This window comes from Acinonyx jubatus, chromosome B2, assembly GCF_027475565.1.
Source record: "Acinonyx jubatus isolate Ajub_Pintada_27869175 chromosome B2, VMU_Ajub_asm_v1.0, whole genome shotgun sequence".
NCBI classification, from domain to species: domain Eukaryota; kingdom Metazoa; phylum Chordata; class Mammalia; order Carnivora; family Felidae; genus Acinonyx; species Acinonyx jubatus.
In genome coordinates, this window is record NC_069385.1 from 128,134,673 (window position 1) to 128,162,382 (window position 27,710).

Here is a 27,710-nt window from a genome sequence, read left to right on the forward strand (position 1 = left end):
GAGCCTGCATCAGATTCTGTCTCCCTCTCTCTCTCTCTCTCTGCCCCTCTCCTGGCCATGTTCTCTCTCTCTCTTTCTCTCTCTCTTTCAAAAATAAATAAACATTAAAAAAATAAAAACAAAATAAAATAAAATTCAGGGAGAAAAATGTCAGCCCCATGATTCTGATACATCGTAAAGTTGTGCAATTATTTTCTAATACATAACTAATAATATTGTTTCTGATAATGATAGAAGAGAGCATCAGTCTCTTATTTAAAAAGTTTAGGTCTAAAAAAACTTCCTTTATGTTACAGAAGGAAAATTCTGCTTGAAGGGTCTATTCCTGTCCCTTTGATTATCTTCTTTTACTCTTCCCTTTCATCATGAAAAAAAAAACAAAAAAAAAAACAAAAAAAAACAAACCAAACCTGTGCCCTCTCTTGTTATGTATAACATGTGGCAAAGAAACAATGGGGCATAGTGGTGGTCCTATCCTGGCTACAAAAACAGAAGAGCTGATATAGTGCCCCTATCATTTTGGTGAAGTTTAAGGTCCATGACACTAACCACAATTTGACTAATGGATTTCCTGCCAGCTCTACCTGAAATATTCTTGCCATGAAAAAGGTCATTTCCCCTGTCCTTTGCCCCCAAACACAACAGATGTGATCTGAAGAGCAGTCACCTTAGTACCTGGGACCATCAAACACAGGAGCATTGAATGAATGAAGGCGTCACATGTTAAAGATAGAGTAAAAATAATTAGGAAGAGAACAGCCAGAGAGAGGGCCCAGACTGAAAGCAATCTCCAAGGCAGTGATGTTGGCCTTTGTCCAATGGCTTTCTGTGACTTCTATCCCTAGTCACGTCTTTGTCATTAGAAGAAATGTGGGCAAATGTGAGGCTATGCAGGTGGACCTTGCAAGATAGTCTGACAGAAGAGAGGACAAAGAAACCATGAAGCCACTACAAGAATTATAAATATTAGTGTAAATGATGTAATTGCTCAAAGTCTATTTATTAGAGGAGAGACACGGCAAATCGCTTAAAGGATGATTTAAAGAAATACAGGGGCGCATGGGTGGCGCAGTCAGTTAAGTGTCCGACTTCAGCCAGGTCACGATCTCGCGGTCCGGGAGTTCGAGCCCCGCGTCAGGCTCTGGGCTGATGGCTCGGAGCCTGGAGCCTGTTTCCGATTCTGTGTCTCCCTCTCTCTCTGCCCCTCCCCCGTTCATGCTCTGTCTCTCTCTGTCCCAAAAATAAATCAAAAACGTTGAAAAAAAAAAAAGAAATACAAAAAATCACATACAATCTAGTACCTTTCTTTTTTTTATTTTTTTTTACATTTTTATTTATTTTTGAGAGACTGAGAGAGACAGAGCACAAGTGGGGGAGGGGCAGAGGAGAATGAAACAGAATCCAAAGCAGGCTCCAGGTTCTGAGCTGTCAGCACAGAGCCCGTTGCGGGGCTCAAACTCACAAACTGAGATCATGACCTGAGCTGAAGTCGGACACTTAACCGACTGAGCCACCCAGGTGCCCCAAATCTAGTATCTTTCTAAACTTGAATTATTGAATAATTACTACTTGATCTAAATCTTTTTTTCTTCTGTTTCTGCTTCTAACTTTTCTGCTTTCTTTGAAGGTTTTAAAAATAAAAAGACTATCGGCACTTTCCTTTGTATATACCTTGCCATAAAGAAATCCCTGATCTGTCTATAAGTGATCAGTAAGAACTTCCAGGAGAAGACAACATCACCAAGTTGGTCAGAGCCGAGGACCCCAGGTCAGGCTGCAGGGATCCAATGCTGGTACTGACCCTGACAAGTGGTTTAACCCCACTCCACCTCAGTTTCTTCATCTGTACAATGGAGACAACTAAAAACACCCGTCTCATGTGACTGGTGTGTGGATTGAATAATTCAGGTCAAATGCTTGGTACTGTGCCTGAGAGCAAATCAACAGTATGTCATTCCTTGGTGCTATTATGACCATCATCACATGCCTCCAGAGCAATCCCAGCTAATCTCTGAGCGCTGAGATCTTTCTCTGCTTCTCCTGGAGAGCTCTGCAGGAAAGGAATTTCCTCTTCCAGGGAGCTTTGGCTGTAAAACAAATACTGAATAATAAATAATTAAATAACAATTAAAAAAAGAATGTAGACATTTACACAATGGGCAACCACAGAGCAAGACTGGCTTCTTCTAATCCATAAATGTTTCCCCTGGCAGCTAGCTTTTTAAGAGTCACTTACTTTCCCACCATTTTAACCAAACAGAAGAATTCAAAAATAAAGTTATCACATGGTTTCCTTAGCATCCAAATTTAACTCAGTTGAAGGAAGGGAAAGAAGGAAAGGACTGAGAGACTTGATGGCTGGTTAGAAAGTGAGGAGGAGCATTCTTATATTAAAAATAAGTCCCCTGGGCTAATTCTTACTTAAATGTGTCTGTTCCATATACTAGATTTTTTTTATTTCTTTGTCCAGTTATTTTCTTTTCTTTTTCTTTTTTCTTTTCAGGTGTTTTGTTTCTTTAAGTAAAGTGTTTTAAGTTATAGTTCTGGGCTTGATATGCTTTTTTTTTTTTTTTTTTGACACGGATGAATCAAGTCTGCTTCAAAATCTGATTTTTTATCTATATGAGTTCACCAAATGACTACTCAGCATTAAACAAAAGGATCAAGTTAATACAAATCCCCACCAAATTAAACTCTTCTATTTAGTAGCAAAATCAACTACTTTCAGCTCTTGGTAGACAACCAAGCTAACATGGATCCCCATTTCTTGACTGATCAAAAAGTCCTGTCTCAGGGTTCCCAAAAGGTCCTTGAGGTTCACTAACTTTCCACATAGGGCTCACCTGAACCTTGGGTGACCCACCTCTCATGTGTACCCTCTAGAGTATCCAGTGGTTGAGTTCTCTCCCTACCCAAAACAAAATTGTGAAGGGTCTGGGGTATGGACCAGTTAAAATCACAACCGCTCAAGGCACAGCAGCAATGGGCAGAATTGCCAGCCACAGCACCTCCAATGGTCTATCGTCCTACTGTAGAATCATCTGTAGAATTAGTTTTACTTATATTGTGATTCTAAGCATTAAATCTTGCCACGAATCCTTTATTGCTCAATGTCTACCACCTGCCAAGAGGTAATAAAAAGTTGAATCAGATGCTCCTTTCTTAGGTTCCCAAGAGCTAATAATTTAAAATACAGATTATTCACAAAGGCTTCATTTTACTCCAAACAGAAATGTGGGAGTCAGTTTAGCTATTGCTTTTAATCTGTTTGGTACTGACATGGTGTGCTTCTTTCACTGTCTACTCATCACCTTCAGAAATGAAGTTCTTCTCATGTATCCTGGCCTTCTTAAGCAAGACAAAGTTAGGAAAATGCCTTAACCAAAGGGTAATGCTGAAAAGATTACAGTAAAAAAGAGACTGAGAAATCAGTATATTAGCACTGGTGGCTGAGAACTTACCTTGCTAAATCCATCCTCAATAAGGTTGAGATGATAGTGTCAGTCTGACTGGCAGAGCTGTTCTTAGAAAAAAAAGCAAAAGGTTCAAAGCTACTTCCTAGAACCAATGGCTTTCAGATTTTCCCAGTTTCCAGTCAGAATATATTGACACCTTGACCCAATACCCAGACACATGAACTGAAACAAAGGTTTCATGAGTCAACACCTCCCCCAACTACAGGCAGTGCCCAGTGGTGTTTGCCAATTCTGCTTGATTTCACTTTTGAAATGTTGGTTGTGACTTAGCAACTGATTTCACTATACTAATGGGTTGCAGCTCACAGTTTGAAAGAAACATGCCCCAGAAAATCACCTCCTATGCTACATAGGCCAAGCCAAGTGCTTATGAGGCAAAAACCAATGTTCCAGTTCCCATTTTAGTCCCTGATTAAACACTGCTTCTCAATCACTGGTGTTAGAGAAAAAAGTTATTTTGGCACTTGCTGAAATGGTAAGGAAGACTTTATCCAAGACTGTTGCAGTAGAGCAGAAAGATGGAGCTCAACCCTGAGTATAAGAAGGATGAGTGAGGATTTGTTATAGCCAAGGAGCAAAGTGAGGGGTCCGTGGATGGAAAATCACCAAGAGGAGCATCAAGGGTAGGGGATTACTGCTAACCTGACCTAACATGATTCTTGCTAAGAACTGGCTAGGCAAGCTGAAGACAGGATTGGGGCCAAGGTCAAGGCTGAGTTCAGAAGAGGGTTCAGAGAAGTCTGACTAAAGTTTGGTGAAAGAGAGAGTCCTTTTCACCAGCAGTGGTCAACAGAAAGATGGGCAACATTTTGTTATTACTATAAGAGGAGAAACCTTCAAAGCAGAAACTGAGGTGATCTCCCCTCAGGCCAGACTACCTAATAGCTCAAACATAGCCAAAGGGACTTCTAACCAAATCTCTGACATCCAGAGGTTTCCCTAAGATGACAGGAAAGGAATTAGGAGATCAGAAGAGGAGACTTCAGCAAATGAAAGATTTAATCAGTTTTTGAAAGATGGAAAGCAAAGAGGAAAATGGTAAAGATTTAGCAATTAGCTGCAAGTGAGGGTGTGCACTGGTGGGCAAAGGGGTACAAGAGCATGAGAGGTGGCCAGTTCTCCTCCAGAACCTGCAGCTGTCAGCCTTTGAGGAACCAGGCACCCAGAACGACAGGTGTGAGTCTCAGGCTTTGATGCGGGAGCAGATCGAAACCCTGAACATGAGCTGCTCAGGCCTCCATGTGCCCTTTCCTGCTCCTTTCTGCTAGCAACTACCCCCCCCCCATACACAGTACTGTGCTCCCACCCACACCTCAGCCAGGGATGGGAGACTGTGCCCTGGAGAAAATTAACCTGGGATTCTCCAGACTTGGGGATGTCAGACACAGTGTAAGGTAGGAATAAGTGAAAATGGACTGGCCAAATTTTTCATCCATTTTAAGTTAATTTGTGTGTATGGTGTAAGAAAGGGGTCTTGTTTCATTCTTTTTGCCTGTGGCTGTCCAGTTTTCCCTACACTGTTTATTGAAGAGAGCATCCGTTACTCATTGTGTATCTTTGCCTCCCTTGTCATGAATTGACCATACATGCGTCAGTTTATTTCTGGGCTCTGTACTCTCTTCCACTGATCTGTGTCTACTTTTAATGCCAATACATACTCTTTTGATTACTATAGCTTTGTAATATAGTTTGAAATCTGGGAATGTGATGCTTCCGGATTTGTTCTTCTTTCTCAAGATTGCTTTCTCTATTTGGGATCTTTTGTGGGTCCATTCAAATTTTAAATTGTTTTTTTTCTATTTCTGTGAAAAAAAATGTGTTTGGAATTATGATAGGGATTGTATCGAATCTGTGCATTGCTTTGGGTAGTATGGACATTTTAACCATTAACTCTTCCAATCCATGACCATGGGATATCTTTCCACTTTTTTGGGTGTCATCTTCAGTTTCTTTCTTCAGTGTCTTATGGTTTTCAGGTCTTTACCTCCTTGGTTAAATTTATTCCTACATATTTTATTCTTTTAATGTATTGTAAATGTGATCATTTTCTCAATTTCTCCTTTTGATAGGTCATTGTTAGTATATAAAAATGCAACAGATTTTTGTATATTGATTTTATACCCTGCAACTTTACCAAATTTGTTTACTGACTCTAACACCTTTTGGCAGAGCCTTTAGGATTTTCTATATATAAAATCATGTTGTCTGCAAATAGTGACGGTTTTGCTTTTTACTTTTCAATTTGGATGCCTTTAAATTCTTTTTCCTGCCTAATGGCTCTGGGTAGGACTTCCAGTACTATTTAGAATAAAACTGGTGAGAGTGGGAGAGTGGGCACCCCTGTTTTGTTCCTGATCTTAGAAGAAAAGATTTTCACCATTGAGTTTGATGTTAGCTGTGGGCTTGTCATAAAACAACTTTACTATCCTGAGGTATTCTGTTTATACCTACTTTGTTGAGGATTATCATAAACTGATGTTAAATTTTGTCAAGTTTTTTTTTCCTTTTCTGCATCCATTGAGATGATCATATGATTTTTATCCTTTATTTTGTTAATATGGTATACCACCTTGACTGGTTTATGGATATTGAACCATCCTTGCATCCCTGGAATAAATCCCACTTGATCAGGATGTATGATCCTGTTACTATATTGTTGAATTTGGTTTGCTAATATTTTGTTGAGGATTTTTGTATATATATTCATTAGGGATAATGGCTTGTAATTTTCTTTTCTTATGGTGTCCTTCTCTGGTTTTGACATCAGGGTAATGCTAGTCTCATAAAATGAGTTTGAAAATATTCCCTCCTCTTCATTTTTTGGGGAGAGTTGAGTATGTTTTAAATCTTCTTTGAATGTTCAATAGAATTTACCAGTAAAGCCATCTGGTCCTGGACTTTTGTTTGCTGGAGATTTTTGATTAATGATTCAATCTCCTACTAGTAATCAGCCTATTTAGATTTTCTATTTCTTCATGATTCTGTCTTGGAAGATGGTATGTTTTTAGGAATGTATTCATTTCTCCTAGTTGTCCAGTTTGTTGGTATACAATTGTTCATAGTAGTCTCTTTTGATTATTTTTATTTCTTTGATATCAGTTGTAACTTCTCTTATTTCATTCTGATTTTATCTATTTGAGCCTCTCTTCTTTGTGAATATAGCCAAAGTTTTCTCAATTTTGTTTATCTTTTCAAAGAGTCTGCTCTTAGTTTCACTGATCTTTTCTATTGTCGTTTTGGCCTCTATTTCACTTATTTCCATTCTGATCTTTATTATTTCCTTCCTTATACCAACTTTGGGCTTAATCTGTTCTTTTTCTCATGCTTTTTGGTGTAAAGTTATATATTTTTTTTTATTTGAGATTTCTCTTATTTATTGAGGTAAGCCTATCTCACTATAAACTTACCCCTTAGAAGTGCTTTTGCTCCATCCCACAGCTCTTGGTATATTGCATTTCCATTTGTGTTAGGGTATCTTTATTTTTCCCTTTTTTTTATTATTTTTTTAAATTTTATTTTCTATTTTTTAAAATTTACATCCCAATTAGTTAGCATATAGTGCAACAATGATTTCAGGAATAGATTCCTTAATGCTCCTTACTCATTTAGCCCATCCCCCCTCCCACAACTCCTCCTGTAACCCTCAGTTTGTTCTCCATATTTATGAGTCTCTTCTGTTTTGTCCCCCTCCCTGTTTTTATATTTTTGTTTCCCTTCCCTTATGTTCATCTCTTTTGTCTCTTAAAGTCCTCATGTGAGTAAAGTCATATGATTTTTGTCTTTCTCTGACTGACTAATTTCACTTAGCATAATACCCTCCAGGTCCATCCATGTAGTTGCAAATGGCAAGATTTCATTCTTTTTGATTCCCCAGTATATATATATATATATATATATATATATATATATATATATACACACACACACACACACACACACACACACACACACACATCTTCTTTATCCATTCATCCATCGATGGACTTTTGGGCTCTTTCCATACTTTGGCTATTAATAGTGCTGCTATAAATATTGGGGTGCATGTGTCCCTTTGAAACAGCACACGTGTATCCCATGGATAAATGCCTAGTAGTGCAATTGCTGGGTTGTAGGGTAGTTCTATTTTTAGTTTTTTGAGGAAACTCCATACTGTTTTCCAGAGTGGCTGCACCAGCTTGCATTCCCACTTTTCTCCTTTGATTTCTTCATTGATCCATTGGTTATTCAGCAGCATGTTGTTTAATCTCTACATATTTGTGGGGTTTTTTTCCAATTTTCTTCCTATAATTGATTTCTAGTTTCATATCTTTGTGGTTAGAAAACATACGTGATGTGATTGCAATCTTCTTAAATTTATTGAGACTTATTTTGTGACCTTAATATATGATCTCTCCTTTTGTGGCTTAATATATGATCTATGTCATGCACATTTGAAAAGAATGTGTATTCTGCTGCTTCTAGGTAGAATGCTCTGTATAGATCCATGAAGTCCATCTGGTCTAACGTGTCATTTAACACCAATGTTTCCTCATAGATTTTTTTGTCTGGATGATCTATCTATCTATCGATGTGAGTGTATTATTAAAGTCCCCTACTATTATTGTATTGTTATCAATTTCTCCCTTTAGGTGTTCCTATGTTTAGCACTTAAATATTTACAAATGTTGCATGTTCTTGTTGGATTGACCCCTTCTTTATTTTTTATTAGTCTTTGTTTTAGAGTCTGTTTTGTCTGATACAAGTATGGCTACCCCAGCTTTTTTTGGTTTCCATTTGCCTTAAACATCTTTTTCCATCCCTTCACTTTCAATCTGTGTGTGACCTTCCATCTGAAGTGAGCATCTTGCAGGCAGAATATACATTCCCTGACATCATTTCCATAGCCTCTAGATGTGTGATGAATCTGAAGCTTGCCCCTCAGGATGAAGCTCCAGGGCAAGAAAATAGGCCTTTTTCACGTGAAGACTAGGGGTGCATCTCATTCTGCTGTCTCTATGGTGCTCTGGGTGTGGTGGCCTGCCAAGAACTATCTCTCTGATTGTTGCAGACCCATAGGGCCCAGAAACACAATCCCACTGGCCACCATACCCAGGAGCTCAAAGGGCATCCCCTGTGTGGTCTGCACATGCCCACAAGCTTTGATAGTGCTGCAGGAGTGGTATAGAAGCAGGATGCTTGCCTGATGGCTTGGGCAGTGCTAGGGGAGCAGCACAGGAGGGGGCACTCACCCAGTGGCTCCAGCAGGGCCAAAGAAGTAGTGCAGGGGCTACACACATCCACCAGTGCTAACAGATTAGAAGGAAAGTACAGAAATGACCCCCATTGGTGCCGACACTAGCAAAGTAGAGGGGATAATGCAAAAATGGCGCTTGTCAGCACCTCTGTCCTCAACCTGAGTCCAAGCAGGTTACTGCCCCTCTAAATGCTGTAAGATTAGCAAATGGGGTGCCTGGGTGGCTCAGTCAGTTGAGTGCAGACTTTAGCTCAGGTCATGATCTCGCAGTTTGTGGGTTCAAGCCCCACATCAGGCTGTGGGCAGACAGCTCAGTGCCTGGAGCCTGCTTTGGAGTCTGTGTTTCCCTGTCTCTCTGCCCCTCCCCCCTTCTCTCAAAAATAAATAAACATTTAAAAATTAAGAAAAAAAAGATTAGCAAATGAATCTCCCTCATGTATGGTCTAGGCAGTTTTCAAACTGTTTTTTTGTACTGTGTCCCAGGGTAAGTGAGTTTGTGCATGAGCCCTTTAAGAATGGAACCCCTGTTCCCTGTAGGTCTCCTGGACATAGGTTTCAGTGGTTTTCAAAGCCAGGTGTTTTGGGGCCTTGTCTCTCCAGCACGGGTCCCAAAGGTTGAGGTGTCTGAGGTGGAGCACAAACTCCTAACTAATGAAGGAGAAGCTCCTTATCTGTAAGGTCCATTCTGATTGTGGGCTGTGGCACCAAAAGTAGGGTTCTTGCAAGACCACATCTCTCCTCTCCCACCTCCCTCCATGTGGTCGTTTTATCTTTTGTTGTGGAAGAGCTCTTCAGCTAGTTTGCAGGCTTTTTTTGGAGGGAATTTTCCCGTATGTAGCTGCAGGTTTGTTGTGTCCGTGGGAGCAAGTGAGTCCAGGATCTTCCTATGACACCATCTATCCTTGTCTAACCACAAATCAAGTAAAGCATAGGGTAAATACATTTTTAGACACATAAGGACACAAGAGAATTTACCTTCTGTGTCTTCTTTCTTACGAAGCTGCTAAAGGATGTGTTCCAGCAAAACAAGGGAGTAAATTAAAAAATAGGAAAATATAAACTCCAGGAAACAGGAAAATCCAGCACAGGAGGGCCAAAGGGAAGTATCAGATGATGTTAAAGGAGAGTCCCAACATGGTGGCCGGCTAACAGAGGGCTCCAGGGAAGGGTCTCTATGAAAAACTTGTGAAAAATAAAATCATAGTTTCTGAATTTTAAATAGAGATCTCATGTTTAAAAGAAATACATTATAAGAATATGTTCACCCGCCAGAGGCGGAGGCATGTTGCACATCAATTCTTGACCAGAGAAAATCTCCTGACTTTTATTGACAGACAAGTACATCTGAAAATTGCTTTGTGCTTAGCTAGGCCTTGAGATGATTGGGCAGCAGAGATGAACCCTGTGGTCCTCAGCAGGTCAGAAGTCAGACTGTACAACTAAACGTCAGCAAACTTAAAATGCACTATTGAAGGGGTGATGATAAGATACACCTGAAAGAGGTCTCAGTTATTTGTTTAGTAAAACATTTATTCTCTACAAGTTGTCATGATATTTGCCAAGGACAGTAAAAGCTTTAAGATCAATGAAACAATCCTGAACTGTTTGCATCACTTTGTTAGTGGGTTAGTTATGATCTTAATTTCAGAGTGCATAGATCAAGTTCTGTTTATTGTGAAGGCTGGCTTCCTTTACCCACCTTCCCCCCCCCAAGAAAAAGATATAAAAAGCTAATAATGTTTGAGCCTTTGAGAAACAACACCTAAGGGCATTTATCAGATCTGATGAAGCAGGTAGAAATAATTAAAAGCAGATATACAGAAAACTAAGGCATTTTTTAGAAATAGGCAATTAAATGCAGGAAAAACAAAAATTTGTTCAGTAAAGAAAATGTAATCATAATTTATAACTTACTACTAGGCTATGTAGTCAGCAATATTTATGTAGTTTAATAACGAAGTAAATGGGGCACCTGGGTGGCTCAGTCAGTTGAGTGTACAACTTCGGCTAGGGTCATGATCTCACTGTTTGTGGGTTCAAGCCCTGCGTCAGGCTCTATGCTGACAGCTCAGGGCCTGGAGCCTGTTTCAGATTCTGTGTCTTCCTCTCTGTCTGCTCCTCCCCTGCACAAGTTCTCTCTGTCTCTCTCTCTCTCAAAAATAAAGAAACATTTTTTTTTTCTTTTTAAATAATGAAGTAAACAGTATATTGTGTGGGGGTGGGGAGGGGTAAGTGGTGTGAAACTGTAACACAGAAACTATTTTCAAAGTGTGGACAGGGCTTAGGAAAACAAAGATAGGGAAGTACCCTGAGCTAACAATAACAGGGGGTCATTGCCATTTCTAGGCCTGAATGTTCAAGGGCAAGGGGAGGGGCAATTATCAGAATCCCAGAGAGCAGCTGTATAGATAGGGCTGTCTGCCAGAAGGGGAGGGGGGGTCCTATCCAGAAGAATAAATATCTCATCTCCTTTACAACCCTCCAATCCAATCTCTTGTTGATGCCTCCATTAACCAGAGGCAACCCAAAGCCAGAGGATTAGGGAACCTGTGCACTTCATCCACAAAGGTCAGCCTCCCTGGGAACCGACTGGGTAAAAAGAGGTACATCTAGAAGAGGTAGACAGTGTTCAGCAGAGAGGTAAAACTTAATGACTAGAAAACAATAATGTCTAAAAATTAACACATCAAAAAACAGTACCATTAGCCTGTTATTTAGAATTGAACTAGCCAACATTTTGAAAGTGGTTGCCTCTGGGTTGCCTCTGGAAAGCAGGAAAGCGATTGAGAGAAGGTGTACAAGAAAACACTGTTTTTCATGATCAAGCTTAGAATGGTTAGAGTTTTTAAATATTTGTTTCTATTACTTGATTAGAAATAAAAAATAATAAAATATTGCGAAATGTTAAAAAAGACCAATAAAAAAAGAGAGAGAGAGAAAAGAAAAGAAAGTAGGCATAAAGGAGAAGAAAAATGTACCAGCTTTGATTTTTGAATCTGCCTGTGGGAACCTAGGTAATCTTGTCACCGGCCTCAATTCTCTCAGCTGAAAAGCAAAAAGAGTCCCTATCTCAGAGAGTGGTGGAGATATTTGAATGACACGATGTGTATAAAACATGTGACACAGGATGAGTCCTTAGCTAATGAGAAGGGGGGATACCCAGAGGCATAAAGAGAGGGAGCAAGAATGTTACAGTCGCTAAAAGACAGTATCTTTATACTTGATTGAGTTCTGTCTTTTACAGCTTCTCTTGAAACGTCAGCATCTAACAGAGTCTGGCTAATGTCAAGTGCTGGGTAAAAATCTGTGGAAGTGTTCTATCACAACACTGCTAGTGTTACTTTCTGCCTCTCTCCTTGATGTGATGTAATAGGACAAATCCAAGGGCCTTTTGATCTGGTTCTCAAGGTTTCACCTTGACCTTGACCTTGCAGTCAGTCTCAATCCCCTGATTTTTCCAGCTTACCTTCCCTGCAGCCCCCACCTACCTCCCTGCGGGCCCCCAGCCTACCTCCTACAGCCTTCAGTCTACCTCCCTGCAGCCCCTGCCTACCCTTGCAGGCAGCCTCCTATGCCATGTTAATCCTTTTTGTATGTGGAGCTTCTCAGACTCGTCCTCCATCCCTAAAGCTTCTCCCCCAGCCTAAATATCAAGTTGTCTGCCCTCTGCACTTTGGAGTCTCTTCTGTGAGGTTGTGGAGCAAGTGGGGCTAACCCTTTAGTGGGGAAGGTCCATTAGAACAGCTCTGCTGCTGATGTTCCACCAATGGCTTCACAGCAGGAAACTGAGGCCCAGCGGTGCTTTTCTAACACAGTGATGGCAGGATTGACATACCACAGGTAACATGAAGATGGTAGGATTGAAGCACCACGGATGGTATGGAGAAGAGGCTCTTGTAGTTATGTCACAGGGTCAGTCAGTCCTGCCTTCACCTACTCACACTTGGAGAAATGCTCCAAGGAAGGGTTCTGATGTCACCTTCTTGCTGCTCTCTGGCTGCCCACACGAGACACAATGGTCTGGTTGGGGAAAACAAAATCCTTTGAAACTGGTATTTGTTAATATGTATTCACCAACGCGGGACACGTTTTTTGATGGCCTTTCAGTGAGCAGCCCTTCTTCATTGCTAACAGAGCCCTTAATATGGTAGTGACTCCTCCTTGTCAATGGCTGCCTTCTCTTTGCCATCATTGGTCCAGGAATATACATGTGTCCAGAGTCTACCTCCAGGAAAGATCTCTCTCCCTGATGAGAGAGCTGCAGGAAGAGGAGGCCTTTTGCTAAGGCCCTCCTTGCTTCCTGCCCAGGATTCCCAGGTGTGTGAGGCAATACAACCTCCAGCTGAAGCAGCCATCTCTGATTGGAAGGTGGGATGTTGCTGACACACTGAAGATGGTAGAGGAGCAAGACAGAAAAAGCCAGACCCTCAATGAGATCAGTGAGTCACAAAACTGTCCCTGGGCCCCTCCTAATGGTCTAAGCTATTATTGGATTTTCTGTCACTTGCAGCCAAAACAATCCTAAATGATGCAATGTGTATGCCATTAATAGAGATAAGAGAGTAAGTTTTGTCTGTTTCATACTGTCTGAGTGAGTGTGGGTGTCTTTTTGTTCAAAACTCAACTCTACATTGGTACTTGGGGGCATTCTTGCAATGACAACTATTAGGTCTGTGAGTGGAATCAAAAAACTTGTACCATCAAAAGAACTGACATAATCATGCCTCACATTCACAGCCCAGATACTGCACATTTTGATAGACCACAGGGTCAATGTCACTTGCCTTCTTCCTAAGGCCAACAGACCTGATGCTACACTACATTCTACAATTATGAGTTACATGGCTCCTATGACGCTGGGAGATGTCTTCTAGAGAGGCGTTCCAGGCTATGTGGAAAAAGAGGAACATATCTCCTACCTACCACAATGACAACAGACACTACAGAGGTGGGACTCACTGGTGGGTCTCTTTTGAGGAGAACCAGAAACCCTGCCAGGTGACATCTTGGCCTGTGTTTATAGAGAGGTGTTGCCTACATTCCATCTTTATAAGATAGAATAAGTAGTACCATAGAAGGCTCTAGAATTTTGCAGCAGGCTTTGGAATTGTCGATTTCCTTCATAATAGGTGGATAATAGAAGGCACCTATGTCTTTCAGAGGAAGAGTTAACGTGAAACAACACAGCCAACCCTCTAAGAATAATGGAGACAAGTTCTCAAATGTCAGTGGGCACAAGAGTGACATAGAAAGTGTGTTTAAAATGCCACTTCTGACCCCCACACACAACTTTCTTCCCCCACAGTGAAGAAAATAACGTTGATCACTGCAAAAATTTAAGCGTGCTGAAAAGCAAAAAGAAAGACAATTAAAATCACCAGAAATCCCCCTACTCTGAGAAAATTCACCATGATAATGTTGGTGTCTGTCCCTCTGTTTGCCTTTCTGAGCATTTATATGCACCCACAAGCATTAATTTACAAAAAGTCAGCAAAAATGGCTATTATCCTAGATGCCCTTTTTTTTATAAAAAAAAAAATTCTTATTTATTTATTTTGCCTTTCCTTCCCCAGAAAATCAGTGTTAACATTCTGGTATGTGTCCCTCCAGACTTTCCACTTGTTGATGGAACTACACATAAAAACACTGGAACAAAGACAGGATTATTTTTGTCATTATTTTTATATAAATATGTGACCATGTTATATACACACATCTCTTCTTCCTGCTTATTTAACACTTCACGTCAATTAGCATAGCATTAATTCACCCCTTTTAACAGCTGTATAATATTTCACAGCATGAATCACCACCATTTATTTGTTCATTGCCCCATCAAAATAAGTTTGAAATAAAGACCTAAATTTGAGACATTAAAACATAAAAATCCTAGGAAAGAGCATAGGCAGTAATTTCTTGGACATCAGCCAAAGCAACATCTTTCTGGATATGTCTCCTGAAGAAAGGGAAAAAAAAGCAAAAACAAACTGTTGGGACCATGTAAAAATAAAAATCTTCTGCACAGCATAGGAAACAATCAACAAAACTAAAAGACAACCACTGAATGGGAAAAGATATTAGCAAATGATGTATCCAATGAAGGGTTAATATCCAAAACATATAAAGAACTTCTACAAATTGACACCCAAAAAACAAATAATCCAATTTAAAAATGGGCAGAAGACATGAACAGACATTTCTCCAAAAACGACATGCAGATGGCCAACAGACCCATGAAAAGATGCTCAACATCACTCTTCATCAGGGGAATGCAAATCAAAAACCACAATGAGATATCACCTCACACCTGTCAGGATGGCTAAAATCAACAACACAAGAAACAAGTGGTGAGGATGTGAAAAAAAAAAAAAAGAACCACTGTTGGTAGGAATACAAACTTGTGCAGCCACTGTGGAAGACAGTATGGAGGTTCTCAAAAAGTTAAAAATAGAACTACCCTATGATCCAGTCGCACTACTGCGTTTTTACCCAAACAATACAAGAACACTAATTCAAAGGGATACAAGCACCCCTCTGTTAATAGCAGCATTATTCACAATAGCCAAGATATGGAAGCAGCCTAAGTGTTCATCAACAGATGAATGCATAAAGAAGAGGTGTATGTATATACAGTGGAATATTATTCAGCCACAATGAACAAAATCTTGCCATTTGCAATGACATGGTTGGAACTAGAGACTATGTTAAATGAAATAAGTCAGTCAGAGAAAGACAACTACCATATGATTTCATATGAGAGAGAGAAAGGCAAACCAAGAAACAGACTTTTAATGACAGAGAACAAACTGATGGTTATCAGAAGGTGGGTGGGTGGGGGATAGATAAAATAGGTGAAGGGGATTAAGGAGTACATTTGTCATGATGAGCACTGAGTAACGTATAGAATCATTGAATCACTATATTGTACACCTGAAACTAATATAACACTGTATGTTAACTATTTGGAATTAAAATTAGAAACTTAATAAAAAACAAGGTAAAAGGCATAAAATAAAATAAAGTAAAATAATAAAAAGTAAATGAAATGCTGATTCTGGGCCTCCACTCTAGAGCTTTGATTCAGGAAGTCTGGGCCTGGGCCCAAGAATCTCCTTTTGAAATAAACCCACATGGCATTCAGTAGAAGGTCATCAGACCCTTTGAAAAACAGTTACAAATCACTGAAACCCACAGATTATCCAAAAACTTCCATTTTTGGCAATGATCTTAACTCATCCCCTTTCTCCTTCCTTCGTGTTCTAATTTCGTCTATCAACTCTCTCCTTCATCCCTGCCTTCCCTCATACCCATGCACCTCTTCCATCTCCAAATCCTAAACCAGAATTACTAAGATGTAGTGAGAACTCTGAGAGTTATTTTAGCACACCAGAATGTATGCTTTCAGAAGTCTCTATGAAGCACACACACTCTTCCTCAGGTAAGCTCACATACATCTACAGAGCATTTTCCAGGGGCAAGGAAACCAGTGGTGTCTCATTTCCAGGGGCAAGGAAACCAGTGGTGTCTCAATCCTTTCTGTTCTCCAAGACCCTCTTCTGCTTCTCTTGCCTCCATTTACCTTCACCATTTCATGACTGTCCTCGGGAGAATCCCACAATCCCTTATGCTCCTCTTGAGTTATCCAACCCAGACCCAAGCCCCACCCTCATTTTTCTTCACTCCCCCTCCCTTCTCATCTACATGCTTTCCTCTGTGGCCAATCTGATCGCAAAGTTCCAAATGTCTCCTTGCTGTGGCTGACTCCTAAGTCTCTCTCCTGGTCCAAGACCTCTACACCAACCAACCACCCCACACCAGCACCTCCAACCCAACATGCCAAAACTCAATGCACTCCTCACCTGTGTTTCTGACACCCCTGGTTTCCCTGGTTCAAGACCTTGGAGTGATCTTTAACATTCCCTCTTGGCCCCACATTCCATCCTTTACCGATTTTTACTCACTTCTCCTTTCCTGTTTCTCTCTGTGTGTCCCTTTCTTTTACATCATGAGCTTTGTTTTTTGTCTTGACTTCAATCCTAGCCAAGGTTCTTTGGTTGCCAGAAAGATATGACCAGTCAACCCGAGGGGATTATTAAAAGGCACAAGAGGATCTCACAGACACAAAAATGGAAGTGCAGCTGGACACGGAGTTAGACTTGGAAGGCTTCGGGGATAAGGTTGTTGCTGTTTCCAGCTCCTTTTTCCCTCTCGGGCCATTTGGTGCTTCTGTGGATTCCTTTCTGTAGACTTGTGCCATTGTCCAGCTTGTCTTTACCTAGATTGTTTATGTCCCCAAATGATTGTCCCAACCCCTCATGTACTCTGGAGACTAAATTCAGGCTCTGTCATTTGGTTCAAACTCTAAAGAGAGGTTTGATGGACCACTAAACCAGCCAGCCAGGAGATTTAACCTCTAGACTTGCCACAAATCCAGCTTTGATTACAGCATCTGAATTAGTCCAGGTAGAATTATGGGCGTTAACACAGGTCTCTAGGTGTGCTCCTTCAGCAGTGTTTATTGATGAGGACCATTCCCAGACAAAGGGGTTGTTTGAAATGTACCCCACAAAATTCTACCACAGTGGTTCCCGGAAGCTGGGTTACAAACTAGTGGCATGTCCCAACCAAGTTTTTACCTGTCTGTTATGAAATTATGAAATGCTAAAAGTAACAATTGTGTGTGGGTTACAAACTAGTGGCATATCCAGAACCAATTTTTTACTGGTCTGTTATGAAATGAGAAAAGTAATGTGTGTGTGTGTGTGTGTGTGTGTGTGTGTGTGTGTGTATGCACATGAGCACATGTTGGGAAGAGGGATCATATATTATATAAGGTTTCAGATGTCCTTTTTGGAAAACACGGTCCTTTACACAGAGATAATGTCCTTTCTGCTTATAGAGGTTGACATGTCTTTGCACTTATGAAACGGTAGTGGCTTAGACGGTTGTTGTGGCTGTTTGTGCCGTTATTTAGAAAAATAAAATGTTGGGATGCCTATCTCAGTCCCTTAAATTTGGGGGTAAACATGGCTGGCTCATGAAATCTGAATGTCTTAGAAACATTATACTGTGTCTTGACTATTTGAATAGCTTCCTACATGGTGTCTCTGCTTTCAAGATCTCTTTCCCGCCTACCTTGGCCATCACCGTCAAGTTAATCTCCCTAAAATGTTTTTGAATATGTTTCCTTGTTGAAGTCTTCAAGGGCTTTTCAAGGATTATGAAATAAAATAGAAAGTCCTTGACCTCTAGAAACTAGTTCCAACCTGAGTTCCCAGCCCTTTCCCGATGCCCTCATCCACACCTGTCATGTGTTCCAGACTAGGCTCCTTCTTATCTTTCCTACCCCTGCCCCTTCCCACTGTCCCACCCTACTTTCCAGCCTACCTCCATGAAGTCCTCTGATACTCTGGGCTAAACTGAATCTTTCCTGACTCTGCATCCCTTTATTAAAATATTTATACATTCTTAGGACACTTATTACAATCTGTGCCACCATGTGATATTTGTGCGTTTCCTATATACCCTACTAATTGTAAACCCTTGAGAACAACTACCAAGCCTATGAAGCAAGTGTGGGGAAGGTGGAGTCACAGCACACAGGATTCAAAGTGTGGCTCTGTTCTGTGTGATTTTAAAAATGCCACTTGACTAGTATGAACCTCCATTCACTCATCTTTAAACTGGAGAGGATACTGCCAACTGCTCAGAGTCATTTTGTGGTAAGTGAGATCACCCATTAAAGTCCCCAGGCTGTAATCATTGATTAATAAAAATGGTGATTTTTTTCTTGCTTGAATACAGTGGACAGTCATAAAAGATTTGTCCAACTGAGAACCTCATGAATGAATACATCAAAAAGGAGGCCTATTTAGGGTCCAACAAGGGATCTCACTATAAAATTAATATTAACCTTTCTATGTGATTCATAATTTGCCTCTGGGGAAGGTTCCAGTAAAAGAGTTAAAAACATTTGAGCAGCACAGCACATGGGAAGAAGTGCCATGCTTTCCAAAGTGACCACCTCAAAGGACAATGCTCAGGTGGAAACATACATCTTGGCATGTTTTTGTTTTTGTTTTTATTTTTTGTTTTTGTTTTTGTTTTCAAATACAGTTCCTCTCCTTTGAGGCCACACCTCATAAATGGACCTGTTTGGTTTTGACCATCTCTCTGTCCTTTGCTCAACCTTGATGGACTGGCTAATGACCACCTAAGTTGCTCAAAATCAGGCAAAAGATTGGGACATGTGGAAATATCTGGATGAACCATCTACTGATGAACTTCCTGTTACATAAAAATAAACATCTTCATGAAAGAAGTCACTTTTTATTACTTTGCTGCTAAAGACATCCTAGCTAACACAAACACAAGAAGTGATCTTACCCAGGTCTTTCATACCCAGAAATCAGGCTGAGGGCACAGAAGGTGTTTCAGGATGTCCACAGGGAGAAAGATGAGGGAGAAGAAGAACATCGGTAGTCCTTTGAGCCCTGTAGCTCTGCATCAGCCACTATAAACTTCATACAGGCCTAATCTCCCGTGGACCTCACAGCATCCCTGGGAGACAAGTGGTCTTTATGAGCCGTTTACAAGCAAGAAAACGAAAGTGCTGAGAAGTTAAGTCAATTGCCCATGTTACACGGTCATCAAGTGGAACGGTGGGATTTTCTCCCAAGCAGGTAGGCTCTAGGGTCCACCTGGTTTATCACTAGTAACAGAAGGTCCCTCCAGATGCCATCACTTGGGGACAATCGGGTCTGAAAGGGCCCACAGTCTTCACTTTGGGGCTCACTCCAGGGGAGATGGTGAACTAGCCTGAAACGCCACAGGTACCTCGTCCACACCTCAAACCCTCCTCACGGCGTCCGTGCCGCACCCCTCTGTGAACCCTGGCTTCCTCCCTGCTCAGCCCCCAGCCCCGCCAAGTTCGTTGCCTCCCACCTCTTCTCCTTTGGGACCCTGGGCTCCCTACTTTCTTTCTCACTGCTGTACACAGTCCTACAGCCTCCTCCTCCTCCTCCCTCAAGCCTGCTCTTGTAGATGCTTGTATCAAGTCCATGTGTTGCCCCCTGGACATGCTCTAAAGGTGACACAGGGAGGTTGAGAAGAAAAATCAAAATAACTGACAACAGTTAGAAAAAAAAGTGCAAAACCCCATATCCTTACTCAATAAACAGCCACTAAAATCATGGTAACTGCCTGATTTTAAAAGATGTGTTCAGGGGGCGCCTGAGTGGCTGTCGGTTGAGCGTCCGACTTCGGCTCAGGTCATGATCTTGTGGTTTGTGGGTTTGAGCCCTGCATCTGGCTCTCAGCTGTCAGCATCAAGCCCGCTTCGGATCCTCTGTCTCCCTCTACTTCTGCCCCTCCCTTGCTCTCTCTCCCTGTCTCAAAAATAAACATTAAAAAATAGTAATAATAAAATAAAAGGTATGTTCAATTCCATACATTTAAAGCTCACATACATTATCGCTAAGATGTATTTAACACACTGTCTTTAATTAGAAAACTAAAACCTCACAAACACAGTAGCAATAGATTTAGAGGATTCCATTCTGAATATGGTCAAGGTTACAGAAGGTGCACTTTCCTACTTGACAAAGCACATCTCCGGGACATGGGTCACAGGATGACGTCTCTTTGCTTCCATGACAATAAGCACTGATTAGGTTTCTGGTGTGTGCTGAGGCCCCAGGGAAACCAGCTGACGTGGTGCTTGGTAAGATGATGAGAGATTTCTCTTGCAGAGTTCCCCCTCTCCCCAAAAGGTGACACAGCACTTCGTAAACAATTATTACCACTGAGTGGAGGCACTGGGAAGTGGGTTGACACTTAGTGGCAGCAACCCACTGGACTCGGAGCTTCTGCTACTCAGCTGTTTCTCGGACATCCTTCTTGTCTGTCTCTGTGGGTAAACCACTCTCCCTCCACACTACGCACAAAGAATGCCTCCTTGAGCCCCCAGGACACAGCCACTTCTCACTGTATCTTGTAGCCACCTGGCTCACTGTGTGATCCTTCATTCTCAGCTTCACAAGGAAGACCATTCGCTTTATTCATCCTTGGGATCCTCACCCTCTCCTTCAAAACTCAACAGTGCAGCTGGCCAAAGAAGCTACTGGAAGTCCGATGAACTAATGAGGCATGGAGGGATGGTAGAGTGTTCCGCACTGGTGAGAACTTTTTGTCCACTCAAGGACTTTGCTCACAGATGGTCTGTGTTCTCATCCTCACCTCTCCCTCCCCATTTTGACTGTAAAGGAACATAGAGATGGAACAAGTCTCATCAATGGTACAACATTCTTCCTTGGGTATTCCTTTCCTGCTGGGTAAAGCTTTTCAAAAACTGACTTCTTGGCTTTTATGTGACCGGAAAATTTTGCAAGAACCAACTGTGGTTCTAAGGAAAGATTTCACTAAGCAAAGTGGAAGTCCTCCCATGGCTGCCTGCAGACTGCCAGCAACTTCCCCAATGGCACCTCAGGAGAAGAGGAGGAACCCTAGCTGAGCACCAGGATGCTGACCTGCTATGCATCTTGCCCCACCCAGGGGAGAAATGTGTAAGAAGAAGGTCTGGGCCAAGAGCCTGAAGGCTTAGAGAGAGAGAGAGCTGCCAGAGGGCCTACCTTCACAGCTGCTGTTTCCCCTGCTTAGATGCCCTCCCCAGTTTCTTCACCCCCCCAGACATTCAGTTCACTCCCTAAGGGAAAACTCTGTGCCAAATGTCACCTCCTCCAGAAAGTCTTCCAGGCATCCTTCCAGCCTGAATCAACCACCCTTTCCATCACTTTCCCCAGAAGCCTTTGTTTATAGCCGTATTATACTCTGTATATTGTTCTATTTGTTATCATTTTAGGTCTTTCTGTTGGACAGCAAACCTTTCAGGTCATTGATTGTTATCTTAATCATTTCCTTCCCTCTGTGTACCTTTTTCCTCTCCAATCTTTCTCTCTGCCTTTCTCTGCCTCTCCATCTGTCTGTCTCTGTCTCCCTGTCTGTCTCTCCCTCTCTCTCTCTGTCTCTGTCTCTCTCTCTCTCACACACACACACACAGAGCATTGCTTGTCCCCAGAACTTTTTGAAAGAGCCTTTTGAGCAGCCCAGAGAATCTCTTCTCCACTTCCACAGGGAGGTGTGACTAATTCCCTCCAGTGCTTAAAGGGGAGAAGCGAGTTTCCAATTCTATCTGAAACATAAATACTGAGCTTAAGCCACACCAGTTCTGACCCCTTTTATGGCACAGGAAAATATTCCTCCTCTCTGGGACAGCTGCATTTTCCAAGTCACCTTTGAAAATAACACTCACATTCTAAAAATTTAGAGTAGCACTTTTTATTTTTATGTTTATTTTTGTAACTCACTTTATGACCATATTATTTGCTCACAATAACGGGACTCAGCGCCGTAATAGTGAAAACCAGAAAAGCCTTAGACAAATATTATCCACCCCTGCCAATTTACAACTGTGGAAATCGAGGCCATGAGAGATAAGGTGACCTGCCCATGGTCACTCAGCCAGCTGGTGTCAGGGCCAGGACTTGGGCCAGGCCCCTGACCCCACAGAGTGCTCTGCTCTCTGATTGGGAGTTCAATGGACAGTGGGTTTGGTTTGGGGTTCTATTTTTTTTTTAATTTTTTAAATATCTTTATTTATTTTTGAAGGGGGGGGAGGGCAGAGAGAGGGGAGACACAGAATCTGAAGCAGGCTCCAGGCTCTGAAGCTGTCAGCACAGAGTCCAACACCCGCTGGAACTCAAGAACCAGGGGATCATGACCTAAGCCGAAGTGGGATGATTAACCAACTGAGCCTGGGTTTCCATTTTAAAAGCAGAATTGACCATGTCAAAGTTTACAGCACTCTCAGGCCTCAAGATTCAACTACTGGAATAGAGACAAGAGACTGGAAGGGAGGCACCACTTCCCTGCCTAAGCGGCAGAGCGCGAGCCCTGGGGCTTGGCTAGAAGCTGGGGCCTGCCACAGCATGCTCCGGGCTGCCTGTCCCCCACCCTGATCCCGCAGCGCCCTGCTGCCAGCAGCCCCGTCCTGCAGTTTGGACAGCTGGGCTGCGCTCAGTTACATGTGGGAATTCCCTGATCTCCGGGACGACAAAAGGGAAAGGGGGGATTGGATGCCCCTCTCCTCGCTCTGCAGAACAGCCCTGCTCCTCCCGACCCAGGACCTGCCGAGGGGTAGCGAAGAAAAAAAAAGAAGAAGAATATAAACTGGACAAAAGGCGTTAGTGTGTGGTTGAAGTTTGGGGCTGGGGAGAGGGGGCGCCAAGAGCCCAGGCTCCAGGGAGGAAAGGGGAAAAGGTTAGGGAAGGACCTAGAAAGAAGCGCCACCACGAATCAGGGAACCACGGGGGCTGAGGAGAGCTGAATCTGGGCATGAATGAAGGACTAACCAAGTAGTGACAAGGCCCCGGCTGCCTTCCCCTCCCTTCAGTCTGGAGCGACGCCTGCTTCACTTCATCCAGCCGAAAACTCCGCAGCCTGGGGGTGGGAAGGCGGAGCGAGTGGAGGGAGGGGACGGGCTCAGGTGGGCAGCTGCGCATGCGCAGACAGAGCTGCCGGCGCAAAGCCAGTGCCAACGTCTCAGAGCCCTTCTGGCCACCTCACTTCTCATCACCCCCTTACTCCCGGCTGGCCACCTCTTCTCCGAAGCAGACTGACTCAGTGCAGCCTAATCCTCCAACTCCCACCTGACATGCTTCTCCCAAAACACACCTGGGAGAGCGATGACCTCACTACCTCTTTTCACCGAAATCCCTCCCTTCTGTAACCACGTCTGTAACCACGTCTGCGTCTGTGCTCAGACCAGCCCCTGTAGACTCGTGGCTCAGTTCCGCCTATGCCTGCAGGGGGAATTGCAGAAACTCACCACCTCCCACCTTTCTTTCCCACCCGGAGTCACTGTTTAATCCACATGGATGCTGGGCCCCTTCACTGCCACCTCTCCCCGAGAGCATGTCACCCTGACAGCTCCTGGAATCAATACAGAACCCACACCAAGAGGCTGCTGGGGTTCCTCAGGGTTACCGGAAGCTTGTGACAGAGTGGTCATCACCGCCTGCATGCTCAAGATGTCCTCTTAATCCTTAGCTATGACCGTGTTCTTTTTTGGGGGGAAAAAAGTCAAAAGATATTATTCTTCAATATAAACTTTTTTCTTTAATTTATTTTTAAGTTTATTGTTTTGTTTTGAGAGACAGAACACAAGCAGGGGAGGGGCAGAGAGAGGGAGAGACAGAATCCCAAGCAGGCTCCGCACCATCAGCGCAGAGCCCAATGCAGGGCTCAAACTCACCAACCATGAGATCATGACCTGAACTGAGATCAAGAGTCAGACAATTAACCGACTGTGCCAGCCAGGTGCCCTTCTTCAATATAAAATTTAAAGGGAAAAGATTTGAGGGAATACCAAGGGACGGTGATGCGGTGGGAGGGGAAGGAGGTGGAAATGAGGCTATGGGGGAAGTTTTAGCCAAGGTGCTATTCAGAGAGGGCAGTGGAGAAGGGCCTGCTTGGAGATAGCCGTTCTGAGGCTATAGAGTGGCACCTGGAAAACCAGGCCAGCCCTGGGGATGGGGGGCTGCCTCCCACAGCATCAGTGCAGGGATCCCCTTGGGAACTGAAGGGCGAGGTGAGGCTTGCCCTGAAGGTGAGTGTGGTGGCTGACAATGGAGACCATTGTGCACCAGGCCTGATGCTTTCACACTTTCGCATGTCCAGCACAGCACCCACCCACCTGGCTCCTGGGACTGTGGCAAACACCGATACACAAAAAAGAAACCGCAAACCCCCATGGTCTCTCCACTGAGACTGCAGACGCCCCACGGTCCGGCCAGGATGCACAAACATCCTTCATTGGAATGTAGCTCAGAGGAAGCACGTACTGGGCATTGCTGGTGTTAAATTAGCACGCAAGTGCTGGTCCTCATACAGGAGACAAAGTGAGCTGCTCTGGTCCCAGGAACTGGGGCAGAGGGGGCTGGGAAGAACAGTGACTCAGGATATGCCAGGGCCTTTCACTACAACCTGATCAGGTCTAAGTAATACCCTCATTTTACAGACAGGGAAACTGAGGCTCTGAGAGCCTCATGCCAACCTTGCACAGTACCTGGGGCAGCTGAGATTTGAACCCCTTCTCTTTGCATCACCCGTGCTGCCCTCCAGAGGGCTCAGCAGGCAGCTTCTAGAACTGTGTGGGAAGAAGGTGGGAAGGAAGGCCAGAGCCACCTCTGGTTCACAGCTCCTTCACTATTCCCACCCGGACTCGGGCAAGGGAAACCAAGAGAGTGCAGAATCTTTTCCTGGTGCCCAACACACCCAGGACACGCCCAGGACATGTCCCAAGGTTGCGTGGAGGCTTCTCTGGTGACAGCATCGAGGCCAAGGCCAGAATCAAGTGTCTCACAGTGCTGAGACACACAGTGGAGCCAGGCTCCTCCTTCAGGGCAGGAGAAAATGCAGCAAGATGACGCACAAGGCTGGGCTGTCTGAGGAAACTGGGTGGTTTCAGTTCACACAGGTTTGGGGAGGCACCAACTAGTTTCAGTTCAGGACCAGCCAGGTGGGGAGGGAGCCTCCTTCCATAGTCTGGCTCAGTCCCGATGCACGATGCACAATGCGAATGCGCGTAGGGGAGGCCAAACGAGCCCATCCTGATCAAATGTCTCTGAAGGGTCTGTTCTCCTAGGAGACCAAGTGCCCCCTGGCAGAGGGGGAGGGGAGGCTCTTGGTTTGACCTTTAATGTCCTGCAAACTGGATCCTTTTTGTGTCTCCCTGGAAGCTTCTCAGACACAAGAAGGGCCATTTCAGAGTGCAGGGGAGCCACAGAAGGTCCCGAGGTTAATGCCAGACTGACGGAGTAAATCTGGAGCACGCGAACCTAGAAGGAACTCATCTGATTTCCTATCTAAGAATGTGGGAGGAGAAGGAGGCAGACTAAGCATGGAGTATCTAGCTGGCCAGGTTTTTGTTTTAATTTTTTTTTTTTTTACATTTATTTATTTTTGAGAGACAGAGAGAGACAGAGTGTAAGTCGGGGAAGGACAGAGAGAGAATGAGACACAGAATCCGAAGCAGGCTAGCTGGCCAGGTTTCTAGGACAAGGGGCAGGGGATGATGAGGTGCAGGCCAAGGTCAGCATGAGGTGTGTGCAGCCCTGGCTGGATGGAAGTCCTGCTGTCAACAGGAACCCACCTTCTTGCTCATCTTCGTCTGCTGCTATTAAAGAGCCTGTGGTATCCATAGAAACTAAAAGAGCCCAGTCTGAGGGGTGGGGATCCTCCTGCCCCTCTCTCTCTTTCTCCGTTCACCCTCTCATCTCTCCCATTGCCCTGCTCCCCCCTTTTTCCTTCCTCCACATCTCTGTGTTCCCCTGGAATGCTCCCCACCCGCATTCACCTATCCCTACCTCTCTCACATCCCAGCTCATGTCTGTTTAAAATGAGGACCCACTTCAGGGACACTCTGCTGTGCTAACTCAGGGCCTCTCAACCTTGGCCGCTGTGGCACAAACTGCCAATTGGCCCTAGTAGTCTGTTCTTTTAGCTAATTTTTAAAAAACTTTTTCACTGTATATTTATTTTCCAGAGACAGAGAGAGACTGAGTGCGAGTGGGGGAGGGGCAGAGAGAGAGAGGGAGACACAGAATCAGAAGCAGGCTCCAGGCTCTGAGCTGTCAGCACAGAGCCCAACACAGGGCTCAAACCCATGAACCATGAGGTCATGACCTAAGCCAAAGTCGGACTCATAACCGACTGAGCCACCCAGGGGGCCCCTCTTTTAGCCAGTTTTTAAATGGTCATAAGACCACCAAGAATAAAGATGACACTTTGTATCTATGTGTGCTGCTAGGACTGAGTTCTGGCTGAAGGGAGGTCAGCAAGGGTGTCATGTGCGAAGTTTCCTTTCATCTTCCTTGTTAGGTATAGGGACACGATTGCTGGAACTCATGCAGACATGTGGGCCTGTGGAATACATCACAGCCAGTTTATGTATCTTCCGGATCTGCTCAAACAAACTTTCTCTGCTCGACGCCACTAATAATCCTCTGAGAGGATCACCTGACCTCAACCACATTCTTGTAAGTCAGAGAAGGTTTGGATTTTCTAAAGGGAGGCCAGTTGAATTCCATGCCATCTTGTGGCAGAGGTGAGGGTGCCGTGACATTTCACCTGCTTGGCGGGGCCGGGCCCATTGTTGTGGATGTTCCCGATTCCTCATGTTGCCTGCAGGTACAGCCCAGCAGCACATTACTTCATGCCTCCCATCACATCCCTTTCACCTCCTGCCCCAAGGCTTCCCTGTTGCTGCTGAGGAGCAAGACACCAGAGGACCTGCTTACCTGAGCGGGGACACTGTCCTCCAGGCCAGGCCCTATTGTGCCCTGGATGAGATGGGAAGGTAGAGAGCCCCACTGACTCCTAGTCACTCACTGGGCTCTACATGCCTGGTTCTGCCGCTGTTTGGAGATCTGGCTTTCCCTTGAAGGAGATGCCAGACAGTAGCACCTCGAAGTCCAGGGACCCTGCGAAAGTCAACTTTGACCAAAGGGAGAGAGGACCAGTCAGACAAATTCTTCTCCCTTCCTCCTCCCACATTTCCTGATCCAAGCCCCGATCGACCTTTCTGGAAACATCCCACAAGACCCAACAGTTGGCTGCATTTGCCAAAAGCTGTGATGAACTTAGTGATGCAGTCCTTTGTAGTTCACCCTGTCCACCTCTGCCTCACTCTCCTTCCCCCTCCATCTTGCTTCCTGGGGCTGTACTCTCCAATAAAGTGTGAGTGCCTTTGCTTTTGCCTCAAGCTCTGGTTTCTGGGGAACCTGGGCTAAACTAGGGAGACACATGGGGGATGGTAAAGAAGCAACGTGGAGGGATCCAAAGCTCTGAGGATTGTGAGACCGTCTTCCCCATCCTGGCTGCACACTCTCAGTTTTTATCTGACAAACAAAGATCTACCGTATTTAAGCTACAACTATTTTGGT

The 27,710-nt window shown here is 43.7% G+C and overlaps 1 long non-coding RNA gene across 1 annotated transcript; it reads right to left on the minus strand.

Moving 5' to 3' along the window:
• Window positions 1–1,332: 1,332 nt before the first annotated feature.
• On the minus strand, window positions 1,333–27,710 carry LOC113593925 (uncharacterized). The gene is made up of 3 exons (XR_003414290.2): window positions 27,066–27,710; window positions 3,462–3,518; window positions 1,333–2,087 (listed from the first exon to the last, which is right to left on the minus strand). It is a non-coding gene; the product is annotated as an uncharacterized LOC113593925 (long non-coding RNA).